At 39.6% G+C, this 13319-nt stretch overlaps 1 non-coding gene across 1 annotated transcript; it reads left to right on the plus strand.

Moving 5' to 3' along the window:
* The first annotated feature begins 12704 nt into the window (after window positions 1-12704).
* LOC130971677 (small nucleolar RNA R71) lies at window positions 12705-12812 on the plus strand. Its single transcript, XR_009082886.1, has one exon. It is a non-coding gene; the product is annotated as a small nucleolar RNA R71 (small nucleolar RNA).
* Window positions 12813-13319: the final 507 nt, after the last annotated feature.

Raw genomic sequence — 13319 nt, forward strand, 5'->3', positions numbered from 1 at the left:
TACGTTTCAAGTTCAACCCTTGCAAGTGAATTTCAATGGCCTAATCATCAAGGAATAGGAGAGGAGATGAAGGACAAGATGCCTATGATGAAAGAAGATTCAAATCCAAACACAATGAGCGGATCTTTAGTTGGATGTCAAGCAAAGATGTTGTTCCAGAGTTACCATTCAAGCTTAAAAAAGATGAATATCCTGAAATACAAAAGATAATCAGAAAAAGGGGATGGGAGCTTCTCTGTGATCAACCTCAAGAAGTGAGCATGCTTCTCATCCATGAGTTCTACACTAATGTGATAAGAGAATATGAAGATGAAGAACCTTACATGAGTTATGTAAGAGGTGTGACTGTTGATTTTAGCCCAGATACCATCAACAGGGTGCTAAAAGTCAAAGCAAAACAGTTCAAACGACCTAGCTATGAAGAAAGGGTTGAAAATGACCCAAGATATGTGGATGTGGTGAGTGATTTATGCAGAATAGGCATGGATTGGGTGTTGGACTCACATGGACAACCACTCAAGCTTCGGAGAGGTGATCTCATACCTCAAGCAAAAGGATGGCATGACATAGTGAGGAGGTCATTGATCTCCACTTCAAATAATTCTGAGGTAACAGTGAATAGAGCAATAATGATCCATTGCATAATGAAAGGAGGGGAAATCAATGTTGGAGACATTATAGCCAAGAACATCATTGACATAGCTCAAAAGGTCAAACAGGACAGCTGGCTAGGATATCCTAGTACTATTCTGCGCCTATGTGAAGAAGCTGGAGTGCCTCTGGAAGAATTTGAAGAAACTGATGTGGTCTCTGTTGGGAAACCTCTTACCAAAGAAAGGTTGGAGTTCATCACCACAACCCAATTGGAAAGGCAACCTTTAGCAAGAAGGAAGAAAAGGAAAGAAGTAAGACAAGAGGAGGAGCCTCAAGAAATGGAAGAACCCCACACTTTAAACATGAACCAACTCCAAGCCGCCTTGGAAGGGATTTCTGGGCTACATTTAGCATGAAAATAGAGTCAAGAAGAGGAAAAGCAAGTTGTTGGCAACAACTTGGGCTAGCAACGCCCAAGTCTCATACTTCACTCCCAGGAAAATGTCTTGCACGTTGCCAACGTGCATTTGGCCTGGAGTTAGTGCCAATAACGCCAAGTCCATGGGCCAGAAGCATGATGAATGAATTCTTCCTTTCCAAGTCTAGCAACACTTCTTCCAATTGAGCCAAGAATTCAACAAAGAGGAAGCCCATATTGCTAACCCAATTCAAGAATTTTGAAAGAGCTTTAGGAGTAGTATAAATAGAAGAGATTGATGTACTTGTGAGGGACTTTGGGGAATACTTTCTAACACTTAGACATTTTTACACTTTTTAGCACTTGTATTTGAGAACACTTTTGGTACTTCCGAGAGGAGACCCAGAGAGCTAATTTTGGTTCATCTTGGAACTTCTCTTCTACATTTTTCTTAATCTTTAAGCATTTGATTCTTCTTCTTCTTCTTCCTTTACATTTAGTTTAATTTTGATTTATGGCAATTGTTGTTGAAATTGGAGCAATGACTCACTAAACCCCACTTTCATTAGGGGGAGGAGCTCTGTTTGTTGGAATGGATTGATGAACCCATCTTTCCTCCTCAATTCTAGTGGTTGATTTAAAGAGGGAACTCTTGATCTTCACAGATTCAACCACCATCGAGAGAGGGGTTAATCTATATGAATTATGTGGTGAGTTTGAGGAATGAGCCACATAATTCAGTTTAGAGTTCATCCTTTCATGATTTCTCTAATCAATATACCTTGGTTAGTATGTGAGATGTAACTCTCCTTGGTTGAGATTATAGAAATTGTGTGGCTGGATAATATATGAGCTTCATCTCTTCTCATGAACAATTAGATCACGAGAGTGGCAATTGGTTATGTTGAGAGAGATTGAATCACCAAGAGATTAGGGTTCAATCACCCACTTGCCATAGATCTATACCCATGATTGAGAAGGATTTGACTAACATCAATTCATGAAAACTAACATCTCTGATCCCTAATGATCCTCTCCATCATTAATTCTCATTTCTTTTGTTCTTAGTGTTTGAAAACCCATTACCCAATTCCCTTCTACATTCTTGCAATTTATTATTCTTGTCATTTACATTCTGTTTCTTATTTCTTACTCTTATGCTCTTTAGAATTCAGCACTTTAATTCCTTGCAATTTATCTTTGATGTCATTTAAGTTTCTTGCACTTTAAGTTTCCGTCATTTACTTCCATTTTATTTCTCTATTCTAGTTCTTTACATTTTGTTTCATTTAAATTCTTGCAATTATGTTCAAAAATCAAAATGCTCATGAAATCAAAACTATGTTCGCTTGACTAAATCTACCATTTAACTAAAGTTGCTTAATCTACCAATCCTCGTGGGATCGACCTCACTCCTAGTGAGTCTTACTACTTGATGCGACCCGGTATACTTGCCGGTTAGACGTGAAATCTCATTTTTACGTATCATGTTTTTGGCGCCGTTGCCGGGGATTGGAAAGATTGACAATGATTAAGTGAAAGGTGGTTTAGATTAAGCATTTTTTTATTGTGTTTTTGTTAAGCCCACTAACTGTTTGATATTTTGTTTCACTAACCCCAATTTCACTCTAGTTCTAGAGTGTCTCACTTGTGATTTTGGTTTTGTTTGTGTATGTCAGGAGCTAGTAGACGTAATATTGAGGACGAGAGAACCCTCCGAAGGATAAGGAGAGCAGAAAGAGGAAAGTTCATAGTTGGTGAAGAAGGGTCAGAGGAATCAGAGGGAGAAGATCAAGTCATGGAGGATGAGATACAAAATCCTCCTGGAGGGGTCAACAACAATGATAGACCACCTAGAAGGGTGCTCTCTTCTTACACCATCCCTGATCCAAGACATTGTGGGAGCAGTATTGCTACACCAAATGTTCAGGCCAATAACTTTGAGTTGAAACCTCAGCTCATCACTTTGGTACAGAACAATTGCTCTTATGGAGGGGGACCTCTTGAAGACCCAAATCAACATCTATCTGTTTTTCTGAGGATATGCAATACAGTGAAGACAAATGGAGTGCATTCAGATGTCTACAAGTTGTTGCTATTCCCATTCTCTTTGAGGGACAAGGCCACTCAATGGCTAGAATCATTCCCCAAGGAAAGCCTCAATGATTGGAATGAAGTGATGGGCAAATTTTTAGCAAAGTTCTACCCTCCTCAAAAGATCATCAAGTTGAAGACAGAGGTTCAAACTTTCAGGCAAATGGAAGGGGAGTCATTGTATGAAGCCTGGGAAAGATATAAGGCACTAATGAGAAGATGTCCCCCCGACATGTTTAGTGATTGGGTTAAGCTCCAAAACTTCTATGAAGGCTTAAGCTTAGAAGCAAGGAAGGGACTAGACTACTCATCAGGAGGATCACTCAACATGATGAAAACTGCCGAGGAGGCTCAAAACCTCATTGAGATTGTGGCAAACAATCAATATTATTACTCATCAGAAAGGCAGCACAATCCGACCCCAAAGAAAGGTGTAATGGAGCTTGAAGGTGTTGATGCTATCTTGGCACAAAACAAGTTGATGCACCAACAAATCCAACAACAAATGGAGATGATAACAAAGAGAATGGATGGTATGCAACTTGCATCAGTGAACACAACAAATCAACCATCACTTGAATGGAGCCAAGGTGAAGGGATCACGATTGAACAACCACAAGAACAAGTTCAATACATGCAGAATACCTCAAATTCTCAGGATGAATTCCATGGTGATACATACAACTCATCTTGGAAGAATCATCCCAATTTAAAGTGGGGAGAAAACCATTGGCAAAAGAACAACAACCACAATCACACCCGTAACACAAACAACCAAAATCACCATACCAACAACACTAACCAATATAGAAAACACAAAACACATATCAACACCCCCATCATAACTCACAAACTCACCAAAATAACTTCTCTGCGCCATCATCCAACTCACAAAATTTCCACACTAATCCGCCCAACAACTTCCAACAACAATCAACCCCCATCATACCTCCAATTGACCATCATGAGGCCAGAATCTCAAGTCTAGAAGCAACCTTGCAAGCACTTGCTCAAACCACTCAAGCTTTAGCTAAGGGACAACAGGAACAAGCGGTCACTATGAAGAATATTGAGAGACAAGTGGGACAATTGGCCAAACAAGCTGAGCGACCAACCAATGTCCTCCCAAGTGACACAATACCCAACCCAAGAGAAGAATGTAAGGCTCTGCAGTTAAGGAGTGGCAAGGTAGTTGGTGAAAGTTCAAATAAAGAAGCAACAAAACCCAAAGAGCAAGACACAGTGGAGAGGCAAGATGAAGAAAAGGCTTCAACATCTAACAAAGGCAAGGAGGTTGTCAAGCCACAAGGCAATCCACCAAGTCAAGGAGGCAACCGTGATGGCAAGGAGAGTATGAATCCACAAAAAGAAAACAAAAATGAAGGAGTGAAAGCTTATGTACCCAAGCTTCCATACTCAACTAGGATACACAAAGGAGCAAAAGACCAACAATTCCCAAGGTTCTTAGAAATCTTCAAGAAACTTGAAATCAACATCCCATTGGCAGAAGCTCTGGAACAGATGCCATTATATGCAAAGTTTCTTAAGGAATTGATCACCAAGAAGAGAAGTTGGCAAGAAAAAGAAACGGTGATTCTCAATCAAGAGTGTAGTGCCATCATTCAACAAGGGCTACCTCCAAAACTCAAAGACCCTGGCAGCTTCCTCATACCTTGCACGATTGGAAGCATGGCCGTTGACAAATCACTTTGTGACCTGGGAGCAAGCATTAACCTAATGCCCCTTACCATGATGAAGAAAATGATGATTGAAGAACTTAAACCCACAAGGATGTCACTCCAACTTGCTGACAGATCCATCAAAGTACCAAATGGAGTAGTTGAGAACCTCTTGGTGAAGGTGGGAAACTTCATATTCCCAGCTGATTTTGTGGTCCTAGATATGGATGAAGAGGGGAACAATTCAGTCATTCTTGGTAGACCCTTTTGGCTACAGCTAGAACAATCATTGATGTGGAAAAGGGAGAGATGATTTTCAGAGTGCATGATGAGCAAATGACCATAAATGTCTTCAAAGCAATGCAACACCCTGTTGAGAAAGAAATTGCATGAGAATTGATGTATTAGATTCTTTGGTTGAAGAAGTGCTTGACACAAACCATCAAATGAAACAAGAGGAAGTCCATAACATCAAGGGACAAGAAGAGAACAAATTGGAAGCATCAGAGGAACCAAGTGAAGCTACCAAAGAAGAGGCACCACAACAAGAGTTGAAACCACTACCCCCTCATCTTAAATATGCATTCCTTGGTGAGAAGGATAGCTTCCCAGTGATCATCAATTCCACATTGAATGCAGAGGAGGAAGAAAAGCTCCTTATGGTGTTGAAAGCTCACAAAGAGGCGTTGGGATGGACCATTGATGACTTGAAAGGCATAAGCCCTGCTGTGTGCATGCACAAGATACTTCTAGAGGAGAATTCCAAATCCGAAGACCCCTCTTCAATCCCCCAGATTCAGTGTCCTTTGAATGTACAAACTAAGGCCTTTATATAGGCTCTCCTAAATTACAAAATGAAATTAAAAGCAAATTACAATTAAATGAAAATTCCTAATCTAGATGCTTATTGTGGCCTTGATTGGTTGACACTTGTGGGCTTGCTTCCTTGAGGTTGGGTGGTCCTTGAAAGAGAAGTGAATCAAATTGAGGTCCAGGGTGACTTGGCTTTATTGCTTCCGTTAGCCACACTAACTCTACAAGTGTGGCGTTAGTGCTGAAGTTAGTGTGGCTAACGTCACACTTGCTACCCAGTTGGTATTTTTTGGGGCATAAAAGATGCCTCTTGTTTGTGCTCTAATTTCATGCCCACTATGGACTATTATATATCTTTGGAAAGCTCTGAATGTCAGCTTTCTAACGCAACTGGAATCACCTCAATTAGACTTTTGTAACTCAAGTTATATTTATTTGAAGTGGGCAAGGTCGCTAGCATAGTCGCCAGCGTTACTGGAAAACGTGAGTCACGATAATGCTAGCGATCAGGGACTTAATATTGCCAGGTTCTGGAGCTCCAACTTAATGTCCACCCCATACTATTATATATTGTTAGAAAGCTCTGGATGTCTACTTTTCAACGCTTTTGGAAGCGCATCATTTGGAGCTCGACAGCTCGAGTTACACTTCTTAGAAGGTGAAGAGGTCAGTTAGCCTTACTACAGGTTGATACCATGTTCATCTTTGCACTTTAGGGGCAGGTTTTCTCCCTCAAATTTAGTGTCCACCATGTAGTGCCATATATGCTTGGAAAGCTCTGGAATCCTACTTTCCAATGCCCTTGGAATCACCTCATTTGAAGTTTTTTAGCTCAAGTTATTCTTGTTTGAAGAAGGCATGGTCAGGCTGCCAAGTGAGACTTTTGCCCACGTTAGTGTAACAAACGTGGCCATTAACGTGGGTCTTCCTTTGCTTCGCTAGCGTTAGTGGCGTTCACCTTTTCTACTAACTTTGGCGTCTCCCTTTCCTTCCACGTTAGTTCCCACGTTAATGTAACTAACGTGGAAGCTAACGTGGGTCTTATTGCTTCACAAACGTTAGTGGCACTCACTTTTTCCACTAACGTTGGTGTTTCCCTTTCCTTCCACGTTAGTTCCCATGTTAATGTAACTAACGAGAAAGCTAACGTGGGTCTTCTTGTACCTCGCTAACGTTAGTGGTGCTTACTTTTACCATTAACGTTCCATGCTCTCCTTCTTCAAAGTTAATGCCGCTAACTTTCTCACTAACGTTGGGGCTTCTCTTTTCTTCCACGTTAATAGCCATGTTAGTGGAACTAACGTAGCCACTAATGTGGTTCTTCTCTGCTTTTTGTTACCTGAAATCAATCAAACAAAGTGCATCAAAGTCTTGCTCTTAATCATGGGATCATGCATCATCCATCTTATCATTCAATTCATGCATAATTCTCATGAAATCATTCAAAATTCACAATATTTTATTGAATCAAAGTCTGATTGCATTTTCAACCAAATACTTGCTTATTTCCTAAGAAAATGTATGAAACCAACCTAAAGCATACAAAAAATGGCTAGTAAAACTAGCCAAGATGCCCTGGCATCACAACACCAAACTTAAATCTTGCTTGTCCCCAAGCAAGAAAAGAACTACGCACAAAGAATTCTCTTAATTGGAATGTATTAAAGAATTGCTTTTGATGCCTTAGTGGGTGAAGTGAATAAGTGACAGTAGGGTGAACTCTAATTTGTATGCTTATGCAAGGATTCCAGTGCTCATTAGTCCTCACATTTTGGAAGTCTTAGATCTTAGGACTTTCATTCAAATGATATTATGGAATCCTCTTTATAGATTGTCACCTTGAAGCAGCACTTATTTTCTAGCATTTTTTTTTTTTGCGGAATTTGGCCTCAACTCTAGGTGTCATGTATCAAAGCGGCTTTTTAAGATAAGCTTTCAATCAATACTTCCAAACTAGTTGGTCTAAAGTATTAGCTATTGAAGCACCCCTTAGGATTTACTTGCTCAAGCCTCTCTCTTTGATATAAATCTACCACAAGCATTTAACTAGGACAATAACTCTTTGATTTCTTGTTTCTTTCTTTTTCTTCCTAGTAATTGATGCTCAGAGCCTTGGTCTTGTTTTTTGTTTTTCTTTTTCTTTTGTTTTCTTTTGTTACTGCTTCTTGAATCAATAGATGTTTGAGAAATTCCATAATACTTCTCTAAACTTCATTTCCTGTCTATGAGCTCCCATGCAAGTTTTCACAAACATGCAACCTCAATACACAATCATACAATCAGAACCTCCACTCCTCTTAATCTTTTGCTTGCCCCATGATTTATAAAATTCTTCAACATTTTCCTTTCAAAAGAATGATTTCTTTGTTGCATTCTTAAAGATATCGGGTGCAAGTAAAACTCAAGATGATAATCATGATATCATAGCAACATGTTACAAATCAAATATCAAATTATGCTTATTCACAATGAGTAATCACACATGCATACAAAGAAAATATAAGACAATCATGCAATTTAAAGTGCTGGAAATCAGTAAGAGGAAAAAGGAACTTTACCACCTTGTAGTTCATCTTCATTGTTGTTGCCCTTTTCTTCCTATTCTTTCCCTTCCTACACCAAACTTAGAATGCTTGCTTATACTCAAGCAACAATTAAAACAGTGGTGATGGGGTCTATGATGGATCATGAATGTCTTAGAATGAAGTGTGAGTAATTCATGTGCTTAAGCAAGCAAAATTAAGGATACATTAAAGGCACAAGAGATACAAACAGCGACATTTTGATTGCATTAGCAAGTGGTGTGCTTGGTACCTTGCATGAAAAATAAGTGGCAACACCAAACTTAGTGTGACACTCTCAATTTAGAATGTTGCAAGTACCCAATGAAGATTGAAAATAAAATTGTTGCATGGCAACACCAAACTTAGAATGCAATCATATGCCAAATTATTGAAAGTAAACTAAGCAAGGAAAGAAAATGTTACCTACGGTTGGGTTGCCTCCCAACAAGTGCTCTTTTAATGTCATTAGCTTGACATGTTGTTCATGACTTTCTTTCTCTTCTTCCAGTTTGTTAAGAGGAATGACCTTAAGAGGAAAGAGGAGCCAGTTAATGCCCCTTGTTTAGAGTGCCTCTCCCCAACAAGCTTTCTTTTATTGTTAGGTTGAGTAAACTTGCTTGTTGGGTGTAGGGGTGGGATGGCTTTTGGTTAACCTTTTCTTCTTCATGGATATTGTCCTCTTTTTGGTGCTTTTGTTGATTGCCTTCACCACCTTAATTTCAGTACTTGGGTGTTGTATGATGGTTGGAGCATCCTCTTCATCAAGTGCTTCTTGAATTGGTGGTTCAATGAACTCACCCTCTATACAACTCTCTGTTTCATTGGAGTGTGGGCTCCCTTGATTGACTTCCTTCCTTTCTTCTACATGATGTTGTATTGAGTCTTTTGGGAGTGAGTTTACATGTTCCTTTGTCACCACTAGTAACCTCTGTGTGTATGGAGCCTTAGGCTTATATATTCTCACAACCTCCTCCTTCTTCATAGAAATCTCACTTGGTGTGGGTGCCTCTTTTTCTTTTTCTTCTGGTTCCTCCCTTGGGTTTGCCATGGTGTCACTAAGGGAATTATGGGTATGGAATTGCTTTGATAGATATCCAACTTGTGCCTCAAGCTTCTTAAGGGCAGCCCACCGGTTCTGCATAATGGATTTTACTTCCTCCTTGAAAGTCCTCATGTCCTTAGATACTTCCAAGAGAATTGCCAATAGGTTCTCTATCCTTGATAGCTTATCCTCGAGGGGAGGGTGTGCAGCTGGCGTGAAATTTGGAGGTTGAGGGTGGCTACTTTGTGAATGGAATTGGTTGTTTTGTGGTTGTATGTTCTGAGAGTGGTATGACTTTTGTGGGTAATGATACGGGTTTTGTGGACTGTGAGAAGAATTTTGTGTGTAATAGAATGCATTGTATGAGTGGTGAGATGAATTATATGGATGTGGGAAGGAATTTTGTGTTGAGGCATGTCCAAGTGATGAAGGGTTTTGATGTGGAAAGCTAGGAGGTGAGGTTGAATAATTAAAGGATGATGGCTCTTGATGAATGGGGTGTGAATAAGTGAAATTTCTTTGGTTTTGATCTTCCCAGGCACAGCTTGAGTAGTGATCAAAGTCATCAAAATATGGACCATTTTGTGACCCTGGGAAGCACCCCATTTCATGTTCTTGATACTCCAATCCACCATGAGCATAGCAAAGTGAATCATTCTGTGGTGGTGGAGAGTTTTCCCCGGAATTTGATTGACCAAAGGATGATCTATACTCCATTTTTCTACAAAATACTCTGTATCAAACAATAATCACCAAGATAAAAGAGATTTGGAATTCCCCTTGTCACAGATGAGGGAATTCCCAGTGAGGCAATATCACAAATAGTTAGTTAGCAAAAGAAAATAAAGAAATAAAAGAAAATAAAAACAAAAAAAACGTGTCTAATCTAGTAAATCAATCAACTGGTAGTTTGTTAATCACAATTAATCCCAGGCAACGGCACCATAAACTTGATGCAAGAAAACTTGTCTCTCAACAAATTTCCCTTCGGCAAGTATACCGAATTATCGTCAAGTAAAAAGTCACAATAGAGTGAGGTCGAATCCCACTGGGATTGATTGGTCAAGCAACTTTAGTTGGAAGAGTATGCTAGTTGAGCTAAACAGAATGTTGTTTGAGAATCGCAGAAAATTAAATGGCGGGAAAGTAAATAACAGATAATAAAGTGCAGAATCTTAAATGGGGATTTGGTGAAATGAGCATGAAAATAAATGGCAGAAAGTAAAGAGAATGGGTAAGATCAGAAATGGGGAATTCATTGGGCTCAGGAGATATTGTATTCTCTGGATCAAATTCATTTTCATCTCTTCCTCAATCAAAGCATTTATTGATCTCCTTGGCAATCTTAAGTGATTGGGTTCCAATTCCTTGGCAACCCAATCTCTCTAAGCTTGAACAATTGCCCAATTCCTTGATTTAATTGCTCATGGGAAGAGATGAAGTGTGGTCACTGATTATACCACATGTATTTCCAAATCAAAGTGTTGGGAGGATTACATGTCACTATATCCGCCCAGACCCCAATTTGGTCCAACATGAGAAAGCATTTCTAGCATGATCTCCTCATCCCTTTTCCAAGGCTCAAAGGAGATCCAATTATGGAGAGTTTCTTTTCCAAGACAACTAACCAATTGAATTAAGATCGAAAGCTTTCTAGTAAATCAAAAGAGAAGAAAGAAGAGAATGAAAACTATAATTGATCCATCAAATTACAACAGAGCTCCCTAACCCAATGAAAGGGGTTTAGTTGTTCATAGCTCTAGAAATGGAAAATGGCAGAAAATAGTACATCACTAAAAGTGCAGAAAAGTAAATATACAGAGGGTAGTTCTCCAAAGTGCCGAGCCTCTCTATAGTTCAAAACTACTCCTATATATACTACTTCTCTTGATCTTCTAGTGAGTTCTTCAAGTCTTGGATGTGGGCCTTAGATCTTGAGTTGAAGTAGTTACAATCTTTAGTAGAGAAGTATGAATTAGGCATGGGCGTTAGTGAAGTTAACGTTAAGTGACATTGTAGGTTCGAGAACGTTAGTGGCAATCACATTTTTCACTAACGTTCCAACCCCATATAGCCCACGTTAACTCCAATGTTAGTGGCACCAACGAGACCACTAATGTAGCCTTGCAAACCTTCACAAGTGTTATTGGGACTCACCTTTCCCAATAACGTTGCCTTATAAACCTTCGCAAGCGTTATTGGGACTCACCTTTCCCAATAACGTTGCATTGTGCCCTTTTGTCCCAACGTTAGAGTTCACGTTATTGTAACTAACGTGGCTCTTAACGTGGTTATGCCTCACCTTCGGGAGCGTTAGTGACACTTACCTTTGTCACTAACGCTCCAAGTGCCCGTACTCTCCACGTTAGAGCTCACGTTAACTAAGTTAACGTGGTCACTAACGTGGTAGTGAATGCCATCTCCAACGTTAGTGACAAAGGTGAGTGTCACTAACGTTGGCTCATCAATCTTACTTCCATGTTAACTTTCACGTTAGTGGTCTTAACGTGACTACTAACGTAGGCAATGCTAGTTTGATCCAACGTTAGTGACAAAGGTGAGGGTCACTAACATTGGCATTGTTCCTCTCTTCCACGTTAGAGTTCATGTTAATTAAGTTAACGTGACTCTTAACGTGGCTCATTGCCAAGTCTTGGAATGTTAGTGGTGTTCACGTTTACCACTAACGTTGGAGCTTTCTTTTGTTTCCACGTTAACTACCACGTTAACCTAGTTAACGTGGCAATTAACGTGGGCTTATGATGGCTTCGCAGGCGTTATTGGTGACCACTTTTCTCATTAACGTTGCAAGCTATTTACCATTCCATGTTAGTGGTCACGTTAACTAGATTAACGTGAGTACGAACATGGTTCTTCCTTGCTTCCTTTGTCCTAAAATCAAGCAATAAAGTGCATCAAAGCTCTAGCCAAAGTCATGAGATTATGCATCATCAATTTATCATTCAATTCTAGTAAAAATCCTCATGAAATCATGTGAAATTCACAATAGTTGCTTGAATCAAGGTGTAAGCGTATTTTCATCCAAAACTTGCCTTTTTGACTAAGAAAATGCATGAAACTAACCTAAAACAGTAAAGAAAAGGTCAGTGAAACTAGCCTAGATGCCCTGGCATCACAGGGTTCTCAGGATCATAAGCTTCTACTTCAGAAGATGCTTCTTTAGTACTGTTGGATGCATTTTGCAATCCATTCAGACTCTGAGAGATCATATTGACTTGTTGGGTCAATATTTTGTTCTGAGCCAGTATGGCATTCAGAGCATCAATTTCAAGAACTCCCCTCTTTTGAGGCGTCCCATTACTCACAGGATTCCTCTCAGAGGTATACATGAACTGGTTACTTGCAACCATTTCAATAAGTTCCTGGGCTTCTGCAGGCGTTTTCTTTAGATGAATAGATTCACCTGCAGAGTGGTCCAGTGACATCTTAGAAAAATCAGACAGACCATCATAGAATATATCTAATGTGGGCCATTCTGAAAGCATGTTAGAAGGATACTTTTTGGTCAGCTGCTTGTATCTTTCCCAAGCTTCATAGAGGGATTCACCTTCTTTCTGTCTGAAGGTTTGAACATCAACTCTAAGCTTGCTCAGCTTTTTAAGAGGAAAGAACTTGGCTAAGAAAGTCATGACCAGCTTATCCCAAGAGTCTAGGCTATCTCTAGGTTGTGAGTCCAACCATGTTCTAGCTCTATCTCTTACAGCAAAAGTGAAAAGCATAAGCTTGTAGACTTCAGGATCAACTCCATTGGTCTTAACAGTATCACAGATCTGCAAGAACTCAGTTAAAAACTGATAAGGGTCTTCTGATGGAAGTCTATAAAACTTGCAATTCTGTTGCAATAGAGAAACTAATTGAGGCTTTAGCTCAAAATTGTTTGCTCCTATGGTAGGGATTGAGATGCTTCTTCCATAAAAGTTGGAAGTTGGTGTAGTAAAATCACCAAGCATCTTCCTTGCATTGTTGTTTGGTTCGGCCATAATTGTTTGTTTTGCTGCTTCCTTTTCAAAAATTTCAATGAGGTCCTCTTCAGAGTTTTGTGCTTTAGCTACTTTTAGCGTTCTCTTAAGAGTCCTTCCAGGTTCAGGATCAGC

Source organism: Arachis stenosperma, chromosome 3 (assembly GCF_014773155.1).
Source record: "Arachis stenosperma cultivar V10309 chromosome 3, arast.V10309.gnm1.PFL2, whole genome shotgun sequence".
NCBI lineage: Eukaryota > Viridiplantae > Streptophyta > Magnoliopsida > Fabales > Fabaceae > Arachis > Arachis stenosperma.